The sequence below is a fragment of the Coenobita brevimanus genome, unplaced genomic scaffold, assembly GCF_032717465.1.
Source record: "Coenobita brevimanus isolate Jiangsu-jjx unplaced genomic scaffold, ASM3271746v2 jjx.HiC_scaffold_2552, whole genome shotgun sequence".
Lineage (NCBI taxonomy): Eukaryota > Metazoa > Arthropoda > Malacostraca > Decapoda > Coenobitidae > Coenobita > Coenobita brevimanus.
Genome location: NW_027643492.1, coordinates 47,575 through 63,789, shown reverse-complemented (window position 1 = coordinate 63,789; position 16,215 = coordinate 47,575). Strand labels below are relative to the sequence as shown.

The window sequence follows — 16,215 nt, the reverse complement described above, 5'->3', positions numbered from 1 at the left end:
TAACCGCATCTAACCCTACCTAATCCTACCCAGTCTCACTTAACCATACCATACCTGACCTAACCCAACCCAGTCAAGCCTAAAATGACCTAATCCAACCGAACCTAACCCAGCCTAACCCAACCAAATAAAACCCAACCCAAAACCTATCAAAACCGACGTATTCTAAAGCAATCTAACCTCATCCGTCTATATCTAGTCGAACTGAAGCCAACCCAACCAAAAATTACCTAATCAGACCAAACCCTGCCCAAAGTGACCTAACCTAACTTTCGGTCGCCCATGAAATCGCTTTATAAGAAACTATGCTCTCTGAAAGTCTACGGGTGTAACAGTCCAAGTTTCGCCTGTTCTGTGTACATAAGTGTGTGTGTTTGTGTGTGTGTTTATTTAGGAGTGTCTGAGATGTGTACTACAGGGAAAAATTTACACTTTCTCTCTCTCTCTCTCTCTCTCTCTCTCTCGTGTTAAAAAATTGGGTACACAATCGGCACGATGCGTCCTTCTAATGCAGTACAGACAAAAATCGAGAGAGAGAGAGAGAGAGAGAGAGAGAGAATCCTCCCGTAGATAATTAGGGCCAACTGCTAGTGTTGTGTTGAATGGAAGAGGCAGTACATAACAGCCCTCCCTCCCGCCCTCCTTCCTACCTCCTGTTTATAATCCTCTGTTGTTTTTTCTACTGTTTTGGCCCACTGTTACGGTGAAAACAAAAGACAATGACCAGAAATGACTCCCGTAGTGTCCAACGCTCTGTCAGATAGAGGAGACAATCAAGACAATCAACACAGCCTGATCTCCCGCCCTCCTTGTTGTCTTTTGTATTTAAGGCCCTACTGTTTTTCGTATATTGTTTTTCTGGCCCAGTGGTGCTTTTTCCTGTACATTGCTTTGGTGTGTGTTTTGTAATGTGGCCTAAACCTTGAGTCCCTTCCACTTGGTACTCTGTCTGAGGTTTAAGTGACTGGATGTGTTTTGTTCCTATTTCTGTCTGCATCCTCGTACTCTCTCTCTCTCTCTCTCTCTCTCTCTCTCTCTCTCTCTCTCTCTCTCTCACACACACACACACACACACACATACACAAGGATAGGATACTTTTCTTAAGTGGGCGAATCGAGTGAGAACACAATACTTCATCTAAAATTTGGCATCAATAAGTAAAACTCTTGCCCAGTATGGCTTGTAAAATTGCCCTGCTTTGAGGAACACCAAAGCATTGTCTCCTTTCCAGCTATTGAACTCTCTCTCTCTCTCTTTTCCCATAGAGCCAAGTATAGCCGAGAAACACCCAAAACTTTTCTGCTAGACAAGAACAGAGCATCATTATTTTTTCTCTGCTCAGCTGTTGTGCCGGTCACGGCATGTCGTGGCTTTCTTAAGGGTTATATCAAGACCTGCCACTTCAAGCAGACCCTCTTAACTAAATAAAATCGTCTGGAAATAGCTAGAATAATAAAATGTCAGGGAATAAGAGGGTTAATACTCAGACAATATTTTCAGCTCTGGAAAGAAGTAAACACATGACACCATAGCCTAAGTACGGGTCACTGAGCATAAAAGGGCACTGGGGTTGAGGTGTGTGTGTGTGTGTGTGTGTGTGTGTGAAAGTGTAGTTGTGTAACAGTACTATACAGCCAGACACAAAAACTTCACCCAATATTTCACCTCATCTCTTCTACTTTTTACTTCCCTCTGTTGCCTAATATTCCTAAGCTGGGAGAGGCTTCGTATGCTTCTCCCCCTAATCATTCCCTCTGATACAATACAGGAAAGTGACGGATTTCCCCCCCACCCCCCCACCCCTCTCTCTCTCTCTCTCTCTCTCTCTCTCTCTCTCTCTCTCTCTCTCTAAGTGTTAAGTGGGAGCAGCAGAATGCCAGGCACAACTCTTATGTCTCTTAAGTGTACCTCGTTTCATTGTTGTTGTTGTTGTGATATTTGCCTCACAACATGGTGAGGACACGGGCAAACATAGAGCCCGTCAGAGAAGTGGCATAAAGTAGCTCTCAAACGAGAGCATAGCGGTGACAAAAACTGCAAGACGAAGCAGCAAGGCAGGACAAGATCAGGCGTGGCTCAGCAGTTACGAGAGCAGTCTGGTGGCGATATAGTTGACGAGGGCAGCACGTGGTGGATCAAACCCGATGCCCTCACGGATGGCGGCTTCCTCAGATGGAGAGAGGGAGTTGGAGATGTATGCCTCACGGATCTTCTGATACAAAGTCTGATAGAAGAGAGGCAGTGTATCAGCGTCGTTGATCGGATCCGTGAGGCAGCAGAGTAGCTCTTCCAGGTCCGCATCCGTGCGGGCATCGAGATCACGAGTCCCTGAGAGTGGTGGAAGGAGGGCCTCGATCCGGCGAGCAACGGAGGAGGGGTCGCTCTTGGTCTTTCCCCCTTTCTTCTTTTGTTTCTTCCTCTTCTCCTTAGGTGGAGGGGGAGAAGAAGAGAGAGCGATGGCGGCAGGCGGTGGTGAAGGTGGAAGAGGCTCTTCCACTTCGTCAGGAGCAGATGGAGAGGGCACGGAGGAGGGCTCCGCTGCTTCCAGATGTACTAGAGGGACGGGGGACGAGACACGCTCCTCCTCAGCTCCTGACGAAGGAAGGCGGACCTCCACGACAGTCTCCCCATGCTCAATATCCATGGCCTGTGACGGTTCCGGGTCGGTGATCGAAGGTTCAATGGTGGTGGCGCCAGTCGTCCGGTTGAGAGGGGCATCCAAACACAGCCGTTTTCGCAGTGTCGTGCGAGGTGGTGGTGGCTGCTGTCACCGGGCCTGACGCTCCTGACGAGGGGGGAGACGAGGATCGCGGGTGAAGCTTCGGGGAATAGCAAGGCGTGGAAGGCCGTTCTCCTCAAAGATCTGAGGAAGGAGAACAGCCAGAACCGCCTTGCTACCCCCACTAAAAGCCTCAGCCGTCGCGATACACATCGCAACGAGTGTGTTTGTGTTGCCAGCACTTCCAGGACCCTTTGGCTGGCGTCTCTGGGCAGGGTGACGCCGCCGTGCACGGGCAGAGCCCTGCACAGCAACACCACCCGGCCCAGTGACGTCCTTAGCCTCGGGACCCTTGGACGCCTGTACAACACGAAACTCCACCGTCTCTCCCTCGGCAAGTGAGCGCTGGAAATGCCGTGGATTTGGTGCAAAGATCCCAGAAGCGTGCACGAAAATATCAGCGCCAGTGTCCCGGCGTTTGATGAAACCGTAACTCGATCTAACGTTGAACCATTTCACGGATCCCTGGATGGAAGTGGCTCCTGGCGGCACGCTGCTGTTTGGTGCCCCCCTCAACGGGTCGCAGGCACGAGCAGAGTCGCTGGAAGTTTCGGGCATAGTGACGACTGGCCAGGCCAAGCTATGCAAGAGGAGTGCTCGTTTCATTCACTGTCCTAGAATTCGAGGACTGAGGGTGTGCGGTGTGGCTAATGTGGTACACAACCCTTTCACTACGAGTACTGTAATCTTATTCGTGCAATCTCCAGACGATTTTATCCAGCTTAAAGGGGATTTGTCGAACTGGAGGGGTTATATCTAGCCTTCATTAATCCCTTCGTCACTAAGGGTCTTTTCCAAGTTTAAAATCGTCTTGAGAGAGAGAGAGAGACAGACAGACAGACAGAGACAGAGACAGACAGAGAGACAGAAATAGACAGACAGAATTAAAATAAAACTGTGTCATCGGACTGAAGGAGTTAACCAGTTTCTATGACCAACGCCAGACGATTTTATTCAGCCGAGGGACAATTTTTTTTTATTTTTTTAAGCATGGAAGAAGGAACTGCGGCTAAACGGTGGAAAACTATCTCTTATCAACTTTTTTTTTCCTTTTCCGTGATAACAAATTTAACCCTTTCAATTCGGCGGGGTATTTTTTTATGCATTCGTGCTGGAGAGCAGATTTGACTAGTAACCAAGGAGACTCATATCTATCTCTTAACTGAGGCCCACTGAATTTCACACAACCACGACTTAGCATTCTCTTTGTGGGAGTGGTCTGGTTCCGTCAGATGAAAACAAACAGACTATAATAACAAGAATAAACTTAAAAAAAAGAATGGACATCACCGGGATTCAAGGCATTAACCAGGGAAGATTTCACTCAGTAGCGGGAAATTCGCACGTGTAGTAACAACGTGACTGAATCTGGCACCTCCCCGGACTCCCAGATACGATAGGATCACGTCTTTTCCGTTTTATTCTCGCTGGGCAGAAGAGAGCGAGGTGGAGGGGTGCTGTCAGGTGAACCCGTCTGACCTACGCTGAGTACGTGGTTAGAAAGTCTCCATTAACCCCTTCTATATGCAAGCATTTTTCAGTGTCGGTATATCGACCAGAAAGTCTCTATTAATCCCATCTATATGCAAACGTTATTCGGTATCTGTAAATTTGTTAGAAGGCCCCCATTAATCCTTTCTATATACAAACGTTTCTCGGCATCGGTATCTTCTTATCACCCACACGTTTTCATTCAGCTTAGACCAGGCCTCTTCTAATTTGTCTTCGAGTATTATAGTAAGATACCTGAATCTAGGAAAGGGTGGCTACAAATCTATCGTCTCCAGGTCATTCTATCCTTTGCCATCCCGCTTCCTTCTCTCCAGTTTACACCCTCCTCACTCATCTACCTCTCCACCCGACCCCTCCATCTCATCCTCGGTTTCTCCCACACCCCCTCCACCTTCACCCCACTCACATACTCTCCTAGTCAGTCTCGCATTCTCCATTCTCTCTAAAAACACCAGCACATCCACAGCGCCACCACAACGTTCCATATCTTCTTTTTTCTGCCACTCTGTCTGCAGTAGTGAAGGAAATAATGCTCAGACTGATGGGATTAAGGCCTGTATTCTCGTCGGTTAAGGTGGCTCCCTGACACCTTATCCATAGCGAATTATTTTCCATAGTGTGCCTTACTACTCTCCTGTATATTGCGTATATCTTTTAAACACCATCATGGAAGGCAAAAATAACATGCAAGGAATTATTAATGAGATGCAAGCAAAAATAAACTGGTAAGGAAAAGGTGTTAGGAAGCTTACTTACCTGACGAGAATACGCGACTAAAAAGATTATTCCGAATCCCAACTGATGCCAAACTCGGGGATGGACAGATGAACCCCCTGACTGCGATATGTTCCCTCCGCTAAGTATAAGGGTATGATGTTTGCCTCAGTGGAATACCTAGGTGAGTCCATGGCAGCGAGAAAAAGATACACACACACACACACACACACACACACACACACACACACACACACACACACACTTAGGTTTGCTTGATCAACTCTCTGACCCTGGGGATGCCTTCTTCATTCCTTAATATTTTCTTCCAGTTTCATTCAACACAGGACAGACTTATAGAACAGGAAGAGATGACCCCTCCAGTACGACAGACCTTTCCTATGCTGAATAAAATCGTCTCGTAATAACGAGAATAAACAGGACGTCACCTGGATGCTGCAGCCAGGATTCAGTATTAAAATTGAAAGCGCAAATGTAAAGACAAGCTCCCTATTGGTTACGACAATTTTTGAAATACCTGATGAGGATAGGACACGTCTCACCTTTCCGTACCTGCAGTGAGGGATGTGGGCTAATCACCTTTAATTACAGGTGTCTCTTTAATTACCGTCAAATCATAGGACAATACTTGACTTCCCCTTCGCGTTCCCAATTACAATACAATGGTCATGATCCTCTTTAACCAGAATTTACGTTTTTTACGCTGCTTTATTTTCTAACATAAAGCCTCTCCTACTGAAGGTATTATTCCAGCTGAAAAAAGCGAGAAACAAACAACAACTTTCCTAATAACATCCAGCAAGAGGCCGAGGTGCAATACACGCAATAAATCGCTGAGAAAAGGGAGCTCCGAAGTCTACACTGCAACCTGTAATATGGAACAAAAGGCGACAGCACACTTACAAGCACACCAGGGAAATATACCGTAACAAGGGCTATACTGTAGACTAATGATGGTGGATTTTGGCTCGTACGCTACCACTGTCATTCAGAGTACCGTGAACTGGAATGTAGGTGACCGCGAAAAGCTTTTATTCGAGGTCATCCTTCCTAAGCTGAATAAAATCGTCTGGCGGTAACAAGAAGGAAAATTGAAGTGATGTTCTCGGAATGGTTATGACGGAGACTATATTGCTCTAGGGTAGAAGGGGCAAACTAATCTTTGCTCATCTATCTATCTTTCAATCTATCTAGGGTATAAGGAGAGATAGAGATTACCTTCCACTTTACGATGTGAGAAATGGAGCCTTCTCTCTCTCTCTCTCTCTCTCTCTCTCTCTCCACCAGCCAGATAATATGATGTACTCGTCCGCGCCAAGTAAAGACAAACAGCCGGGAGAAGGCCGGCCACCTGCACCACTAGGGTACTTTTTACGAGTTATTTTTAGAAGTTTAATTTATAGTTACCTTAAATCTCTCTGCTTCACATATTTAAACTGTGGTGAAAGCTGTTTTCCAGTGGTACCAGATATCTGCCAAAACAACGACAAATGCTGCAGAAAATAAGGGCCACAAATTTACCCTTGCCCTTTCGGATACGTTGTACGCCTAGTGACTGGACACTATAACTCGATCACGCTATCTCAGTCATCTCTCCTTTACTACCTTTTAAAGTTACAGACCGAGGAGAAAAGTTGACTTTTTTGCCTTGCAACAGGTTGCCGTCATCACCAAGAACTAACACAAGCAATAACGAACCCTTATCATCAGTAGTTCTGGCCAGTACTAGCAAAATCAAAGTGGTTCCGTGCAAGTCTCACCGTTCCCATCATCACCCAAGGACAGTACTAACACAGTACCTTGCTTTAAGCTCACATCATCAATATACTACGTTGCAATACAGGAAGGTTAAAATCTCAGAGTGGTGTGGTACGGGACAGCCAAAGTTTGCCCACATTCCCTACCGGTTGTGGCAATGTGGGCTGTTACATGAACTATTTCTATGTGATAGCAATATGAAGTACACAAGAAAAGAGTATGGGAAGGAAGGATATTCCCTGTCTCTGGGGAGGAAAGAGAAATACGCAAGATACGACGCAATGCTGGCTGAGAAATTCCGATGAACTCTTGGTCATGGCTGTGCAGAATCAAATCATCAGTCATTATCATCATCATACACACGACCAGATTAAAGTGCTATGGCCAAATACCTTGCAACTAGCTATGGGTCGTCTTAATACCACATTGCTATAGGTCCACATCATCATTATATCATCATCATCATCATCATCACCATCATCATACCATCATCGACAATTTCAAAGCACACTACCTTGCAATTGGCTGTGGGTCGAGTTGAGACCACTTGTCAATGGGGTCAGCGTTGATTAGCCTGGCCAGAGCCGCCTCCATCAGTGTCACCAGCCCAGTCTCGGGGTCGGCGCTCCACTGGCCTGCTGTAGACCCCCGCCACCGTCACCATCTCCCTCAGTCTGGAAAAAGTAAGTTAAGAAATCGGTGGTCTGTACAGGTAACTAAGTAACCTCCTCCACCCTCCTCTCTCTCTCTCTCTCTCTCTCTCTCTCTCTCTCTCTAACCACTTGAAATTACAGCCCCCGGATAACATCAAAAGTAGCAGGGCACTACAGGGGCAGCGGTCCTTTTGTGAACATCTAATGGGGTAAGTTGAACCAAAGAACTAAGCCCATGATGGCAAGCGGTTTATTTACACTAATACCCCTCAGTGTAGTCATCATCTGAGAGACCAAGAACACTGACTTATGGGATATTTACACTACACTCTCTTGTCCTTCATCTCACTGACTTGGGCCACTCATATCTTAAATTCTATGCTGTGGTTGAATGAAATCTGGCAAGGCGGTGATAAAGAGTAGAAGCTCCTTGATTACTAGTTACATCAGCCTTACAATGTGACAACCTCTGGCCATCTACAGAGCTGAAGGTACCACGGATCTTGGTCATGTTTAACCCCTTATCGTATACTCAGAAATATACGGTACTACAAATTCCCTTCCACATATTCCCATCCAACCCCACTCTTAACTCCATCACCTTTATGTATTGTCTGTTTCATATTAGAGTTATAGTTACATGCGAAGGAGTTATGATAAAGGACTATGGGCAGGTATGGAAATGTGTAAGAATATGGGCAGATGTGGAAAGGTGTAGGAATATGGGCAGGTAGGGAAAGGCTTAGGAATATGGGCAGGTAGGGAAAGGCTTAGGAATATGGGCAGGTAGGGAAAGGCTTAGGAATATGGGTAGGTATGGAAAGGTGTAGGAATAAGGGGCAGGTATGACTCGTGGCCATTGTGATACTAATTTGGAAGGGAGTGAATCGTGGCCTAGTGACTAATTTCGTACGGGCAAATAATTGAAAGTTATGTCAACACCTCACTGCCTGCGTCACCCTTCTCTCTTATTTCAGAACAATTGTGGCGAATGAGGGTGACCAGTGACACAGCAACAATGACTGGTGGTGGTGGTGACGGTGGTGTGGTGTGGTGTTGTGTTGTGTGGTGTGGTGTGGTGGTGGTGGTGGGGGGGGGATCGTTATTTAAAAAGTAGTGACGAGGGGGAAGAGGGAAATATAGAAAAGAGGTGATAGGGAAGGAAGGAAATAAGGAGGGAAGAGGGTGAGAGGAGAGTTGGAAATTAGGGACATTTGGAGATAAGGGGAGAAAAGGAGAGAAAGTTAGCAGGGAAATATAGAAAGAATGAGAGAGACGTAGGGGGGGGGGAGAAGAAGGAGAGAAGGAGGGGTAGGGAAGCAAAGAAATGTTCCGGTAAGACGAAGAGAGCGAGAGTTTGAGAAGGTGAACATGATACTTGAAGAGATGGTGAAGGAAGGAAATACGGGGAGAAGAGGGAAAGAAGGAGAGATAGGGAAACAGGGAAATATGGAGAAAATGAGTGAGAGGGCGAGGTAAGACAGAAAGAAAACAGGACAGAAGAGGAAGGAAAGGAGAAGTAAGGAAGGAGAAAACAATGGAGAGAAGAGGGAGTGAAGAAGGTAGGAAAGCAGTGAAATAAGAGGGAGAGAACGAAAGGCTGGTTAGGAGAGGAATGAGGAGAGAGACAGGGAAGGAGGAAATTATGAAGAGGAGTGATAGATAAAGAAGGAAATACAAAGAGAGGAGAGTGAAATGAAAATAATGTCACAAAAACAAATATTAAGAGAAGACAGAGAGAATGAGAGGTACGGAAGGAAGGAAATAGTGAGAGATGGGAAAAATGAGGAGAGACTCAAATGACACAGCAAATACAAAGCGTTCAGAGAGTGCATACCTCCGCTAACGCCAGTATAATTTATGATTTCTTGTATCTGGATCCGGATCCACCTCAAAATATGATAAACTCCTCCTTGACCCACAGCCCACCTATCCACCAAACAGAGAAGCAAACTGATATAGCATTTTCCAAGTTCGATGGCAGAGACAGATATGTAGAGAGGAGGGAAAGAATGAAAGGTATGGAAGGAGGGAAATAAGGAGACAAGAGAGAGAAACCTGGAGATACCAAAGTGACACAGCAACAAACACGAGGGTGACAGTTGGAGCCCCTGTGTTACACAAACGTTTTTTATCCCACCGTCGTGCTGGGCCAGGTAGCGGACCAACTATGCTCTTTTTACTCTAACTTGGCCAAAAACTGCCATCTATCCATCGTGAATGCCGAGCGGGAACAGTAAATTAACGCTAGAATGTTATGCTGGTCACGTACATTGTTATGGAAAGGACGTGTTGTTGGGCCATAGCACTGTCTTTTTCGGCCACTGACCTACACGAAATCAAGCTGCAAAAGGACTAAAATCTGGGAGCATATTTATCACTTACTTCACACGTTCCAGCTATCATTGCCCACGCTATGACACTCTCTTACCTGGAGAGGAGAAGGAGGGATTGAGAGTTGTTTGTATAACCGAGCATTGGTAGGCCTTAAACACGCATTTTCGTTGCCTCTCTTCACACAGGTGCTCAACGAAGGTAGCACATAATAGCTTGTTAGATGGTCATGGTTGTTATAGGATCCCATTACGTTAACCAATTATATTTAGTGACGAAGGCAGCTCAAGGTGGTCCCCATTAGGAATTACCTTCCATCTATTAAGGTATAGCCCGTGGATATATGACTAGAGGCTGAGAGGGGCAGGAGGAGAGGGGGAAGGTGTTGGGGTGTGGGAAGAGTAAATATATTGGGTGCAAATCAGCATCATCATGACAAAGTTGATAAAGGCTTGTAGATGCAAGTTCTTTTTTTTCTGGGGTGGAACTACAGATTACTATTCTGTAGTAGCAGTAGCAGTGCACACACACACACACACACACACACACACACACACACACACACGCACGCACGTACGCACGCGCACTCTCCTCTCTCTCTCTCTAACACATGGTCCACTCTCCAACTTTCACTTCTGGACACAACAAGAGGACGAGACAAGGCTGATATGGGGAAGGTGAGCGAGAGTGAGGCAGGATGATGGGTGAAAGTGAGGCAGGGTGGGAGGGAGGGAGGTAGGAAGCGAGGGAGGGAGGGAAGCAGAGTGGGAGGTAGGGAGGGAGGGAGTGAAGAAGGTAGGAAGCGAGGGAGGAAGGGAGGGAAGAAGGCGAAGATGTTGTTGTGGGGAAGGATGGTTTTGAAATGGAGACAGGGAGGGAGAGAGGTAGAAGGAATGGCTGAAGAGGAGGTAGTGAGATAGGGAGGGATTTAGGGAGGGAAAGAAGTAGGAATGGCAGGACGGAAGGTTGCAAAGAGGGAGGCAGAGGGGGCGGACGAGAGGATGACAGCGAAGGAAGGAGGTAATATGGGACAGGGAGAGAAAGGCGGTAAAAAATCTAATACTGAAAACTGATGAATGCTCGATAAGGGATGCAGTTGAATGTTTCTTTAAAAATTTGTTTTAAATTATTACTAATGCGAAGTCTTTATTCTTCTGCAATTTTAATATTACCGGTACCCTTTCACACACACACACACACACACACACACACACACACACACACACACACACACACATATATACTATCTATCTATAGCCCAACGCCTCACTCTCGTATGGGGTAGCCACAAATTTCCTCTCTGTCACCCTGTCCCCTACCATTTAGCTGCCTTCCCTCCAACTAACATCACCCTCTTTCATATATTTCTCCACTCTATCCCTCCATCTCATCCTCAATCTCCCTTTCCCCCCTCCACCTCACTCGCATACATTCTTCTAGTCGATATCTCATTCTCCTTCCACGTATATACACTGGTAGGTATATAATGATGTTAGTCCATACATCTGACAGACTGAATATAAAAGAGTAAGGATATTTTCTTTTGTTTTCAGAGCTGCCTCCGTGTATGATCAAGGAAGAAGAGCGTTAAACAAAAGCCTCCTTCACTCCCAGGCACATACTTCTTATACAACATCCCTGTCAAGCCATCACCCTCATATCTGGACAAGAGATCAATCCAGCGTGGGGGCGGACATTAGAAGTGTGTGTAGTGGTATGTCTTTACACGTGTTATCAGTGCTGTACCCTGATGAGCTTCTCACGATGACTATACAGACTCATGCAATTACTGCCACTATGCAATGCCAGGGTGAGAGCAGTCCATAAAAATATCTATCTATCTATCTATTGCCAGACGCCATAATCCCGTACGGGGTGGCCATTTGACTCTGAGTTACTTGTTTTACAGGGAGGGGCACTAACCCTCCACAAACCCACTTGACACGTAGGGAACACGTATGATTTGGTTATATGGTTACCACCCAGCGTTGTAAATGGTTTCTTGGCTTACAGGAAACCATTTGGTCCATAAAAAATATATATATTGTTAATTACTCTAGGAAACAACCCCGGAAACAATGACTAATACCTAAATGAATAAATAAAATAATGGTGAGTGAATGGGAGTGTGGCACATTCAACTGGGCAAACTTTGATTAATATCTATATCATTTTGGAGTGGGAAAAGAGGTCTGGATGATGATGATGATGATGATGATGATGATGATAAATGACTAGCTACCTTCCAGTTCACTTTATTCTGTTGGAAGGGTGGAGGGAGGGGGGGCAGGCTAATCGTCTCCCACTCCCCTCTTGGTTGTGCCCACGACTTGATATTATATGGAACAACGATGTGGATTATTTTTTACTATATGCATGTAAAGTCATTTGGGGTATGAACCACTGTCGACCCATTCTCCTTAACATCAATACCGCATAATTCTTTTTCTTTTTTCAGACGTTGGCACAGAGACGGGATTTCCTGCCAGTACAGATCATATGAAGGAATATATAAGTGCGGGGAGAGCGACCCCATTCAGCACACGATCGGACCCAGACAGTTACCCACACTCAGCAAGATTACCCCACGTACGCCTGTCATCCATATTGAGATAAAATTGCCCACCTATTAACAGATGATTTCCAAATGGCTCGGTTGTGAATAAATGTGTGTGTGTGTGTGTGTGTGTGTGTGTGTGTGTGTGTGTGTGTGTGTGTGTGTGTGTGTGTGTGTGTGTTTATAATGCTTGTACGTGTTTGGAGTTCTGAACCGTGCTGGTGAGAGCCTTCACGTGGTGGCACTGATATAACCAAGCTGCTTCGCTGCCCGGGTTATACAGTACAAACGTCCCTCCTGTCCCTCCCTATACTCCCAAAAGAAGCTGGTGAGGTGTAGGAGGACAACTTCAGCGGAAACGGTGGAAAATTTGAGGAAACTTGGAGGAAAGTAGGAGGAAAGAGAGAGAAGAGAAGAGGAAAGGGAAAACCACTTAGTAGGTCCTTGAAGGGTGACGCAACTGGATGAGAAAGAAGAGAGAAGAAACTGAAATGAAACTGGGAGAAAGCTGGGAGGAAATTGGGAGGATACTGGAAGGAAACTGAGAGGAAACGAGGAGGAAACGAGGAGGAAACTGGAAGGAAACTATGGGGAAGATTGGATGAAAGTGGGAGGAAACTTGGAGGAAAGACGATGAAGAGAATGGAGAAGTAACTAGTTGGCCAGAGAGAAGGAAGGAAGCTGTGAGGCACCATATCAGGTTGCCTAACCAGTTAAGTATAAATAATATTGCATTCACAGAACCTTTAGAGGAGTAGACTGTAGCACCAGTCGAGCAGGGCAGTACTCCCGAGGTGGATGGAAAGCTGATGACAGGGAGTGCTGGAGCTCCCGTTTCATCAGCCCTCAGGACTAGTTCCTGACCATCCCCCTTTGCTGAACTTTTTCAGTGTCTCAGTTACACAGAGAGTAGGCCAGCATGCTCTCCAGTACAAATTTCTCTATCTATCTTCACCAAACTACATGCACAGTACACACTACACTTCTTATTCAAAATTTACCAAAATGGCGTCAATTCACCCAGCCTCGGAGTCCCCAGGGGGGGGGACCATAAATGCCCCCGCCATCTGCCCCTCTCCCGGTGACGACTCGAGGTGCCTGGAACCACTGTCTGACTCTCTTCTTCTTCATTTCTGCAACATTCGCGGCCTTTCATCTAACTTTCGCTCTGTTGAGCACCACCTCTCCTCCTCTAAACCTCACCTTCTTTTCCTAACGGAGACTCAGCTGTCTGAGGCAACTGACAGCAAACCCTTTTCTGTATCCTCCTACTTTCTCTATACTCATTTCAAAGCCAAAGGTGGCTGTTGTGTATACATACGCAACGACTTATCTTGCTCTCGTGTTCCTGAACTTGATTCTTCTGAATTCTCCACTCTCTGGCTTCGGCTTTCCTGTCATTCTCTGACTAAATATATCTGTGCTGTTTACTTATCCCCTAATTCTACTGACTATCAAAAATTCTTCGACTATCTTACTTCTACGATGGAACACATTCTGTCCATTTCTCCTTTCTCTGAAATCTCCATTCATGGAGATTTCAATGTTCACCACCACCTTTGGCTCTCCTCTCCTTTCACGGATCCACCTGGTGAACAAGCCTACATCTTTTCTATCCTTAATGACCTAGAGCAGCTTGTACAGCACCCTACCCGTATCCCTGACCGCCTTGGAGAGAGCTCCAACATACTTGACCTCTTCCTCACAACTAATCCTTCTGCTTACTCTGTTAATCTTTTCTCTCCGTTGGGCTCCTCCGATCACAACCTTATTACCTTAACCTGTCCTATCGCTCCAGTACGGCCTGCGGACCCTCCAGGGAAACGTCGTCTCTGGCATTTTGGAGCTGTGGACTGGGAGGCCCTCAGGCAGTACTTCTTTGATTTTCCCTGGAATGATTATTGCTTCCATGGCCGTGAGCCATCTGAGTGTGCCTTGCGCATTACGGAGGTTATTCTCTCGGGCATGGAAGCATACATTCCTTTCTCATATCCTTTGACTAACGCAAGAAAGCCTTGGTTTAATCACGCTTGTTCTAATGCTGTCCACAACAAGGAGAGGGCCTACAAAAGGTACCGGAGCCAACCCACCCCTGAATCACATCATCTTTACGTTTCTGCCCGGAATCGTGCTAAGTCTGTTCTTCGCTCTACTAAAAATAATTTCATCCATACTAAATGCTCTCAACTCTCCAACTCGAATTCTTCCCGCTCCTTCTGGCACCTTGCCAAAAATCTTTCTAACAACTTTACCTCATCATCCTTCCCTCCTCTTTTCTACTCTGATGGCTCTGTAGCTATTTCTTCTACTGATAAAGCAGATCTCTTCGCACAGACTTTCTCCTCCAATTCCACCTTAGACGATTCCGGTGCTGTTCCTCCATCACTTCCCCCCTCTGACTTCCTCATGGCTGACATTAAAATTTCTTCAGTTGATGTATTTTCTACCATTACTGGCCTCAGTACTAACAAGGCATATGGGCCTGATGGGGTCCCTCCTGTTGTTCTCAAAAACTGTGCTTCTGTGCTTACACCCTGCCTAGGCAAACTATTTCGCCTTTGTCTGTCAACTTGTACCTTTCCTTCTTGCTGGAAGTTTGCTCTCATTCAGCCAGTCCCAAAGAAGGGTGACCACTCCCAACCCTCCAACTATCGTCCAATTGCTTTAACGTCCTGTATTTCAAAAGTTTTCGAGTCAATTCTTAATAAAAAAATTTTAAGGCATCTTTCCTATCACAACCTTCTTTCCGATCGTCAGTATGGGTTCCGTCAGGGACGCCTCCACTGGCGATCTTCTCACCTACCTTTCAGACTCCTGGTCATCCTCCTTTAGGGACTTTGGCGAAAGCTTTGCCATTGCACTTGACATCTCAAAGGCTTTCGATCGAGTCTGGCATAAATCTTTAATTTCCAAACTGCCCTCCTACGGTTTCTATCCTTCTATCTGTACCTTCATCGCTAGCTTCCTTTCTGGTCGTTCTATAGCTGCTGTCGTAGACGGCCATCGTTCTTCTCCTAGATCTATCAACAGTGGTGTTCCTCAGGGCTCTGTCCTATCACCAACTCTCTTCCTTTTATTCATCAATGATCTTCTAAGCTGTACATCTAACCCTATCCACTCATACGCTGATGACTCCACCCTTCACCTTTCCATTCGGTTCCCGCAACGCCCATCTCAACAGTTACTTCAAGAAACAAGGGATGAGGCTATGGCACACCTAATGTCTGACTTGGCTCATATCTCTGACTGGGGTAAAAATAATATGGTTGTCTTTAATGCTTCTAAGACTCAGTTCTTACACCTATCAACCCGACAAAATCTTCCACAGGTATACCCACTAATGTTTAATAATATTCAGATTAATCCTGCATCATCCTTGAACATTCTTGGGGTTTCATTTACTCGGGACTTATCTTGGAAAGATCATATTACATCTCTTGTAAAATCTGCTTCCAAGAGATTGGGTGTGCTAAGCCGACTCCGCTCTTTCTTTACCCCTGCACAATTGTTGACTCTATACAGGGGTTTTATCCGCCCCTGTGTGGAGTACAACTCTCATGTGTGGGGAGGCTCCCCACATACAGCTCTTTTCAATAGGGTGGAGTCAAAGGCTTTTCGTCTCATTAACTCTCCTCCTCTTACTGACTCCCTTCAACCTCTGTCTCTTCGCCGCACTGTTGCATCTTTATCTCTTTTCTATCGTTACTTTAATGGTCACTGCTCCTCTGAACTGTCTGCTTGCATTCCTCCACCTCTACGACGGGCGCGTAGCACCCGTCTGGCAGCAAACTCTCATCCCTTTTCTGTCCAACTCTCTAATGCAAGAGTTAACCGTTACTCCCAGTCTTTCATTCATGCAACAGGTCAGCTCTGGAACTGTCTCCCT

At 46.0% G+C, this 16,215-nt stretch overlaps 1 pseudogene; it reads right to left on the bottom strand.

Annotated features, from left to right (window-relative positions):
* LOC145389856 (cAMP-dependent protein kinase catalytic subunit 1-like) overlaps nucleotides 1–7,949 on the bottom strand; it is a 64,241-nt pseudogene extending 56,292 nt beyond the window's left edge.
* Between the last annotated feature and the right edge of the window lie 8,266 nt (nucleotides 7,950–16,215).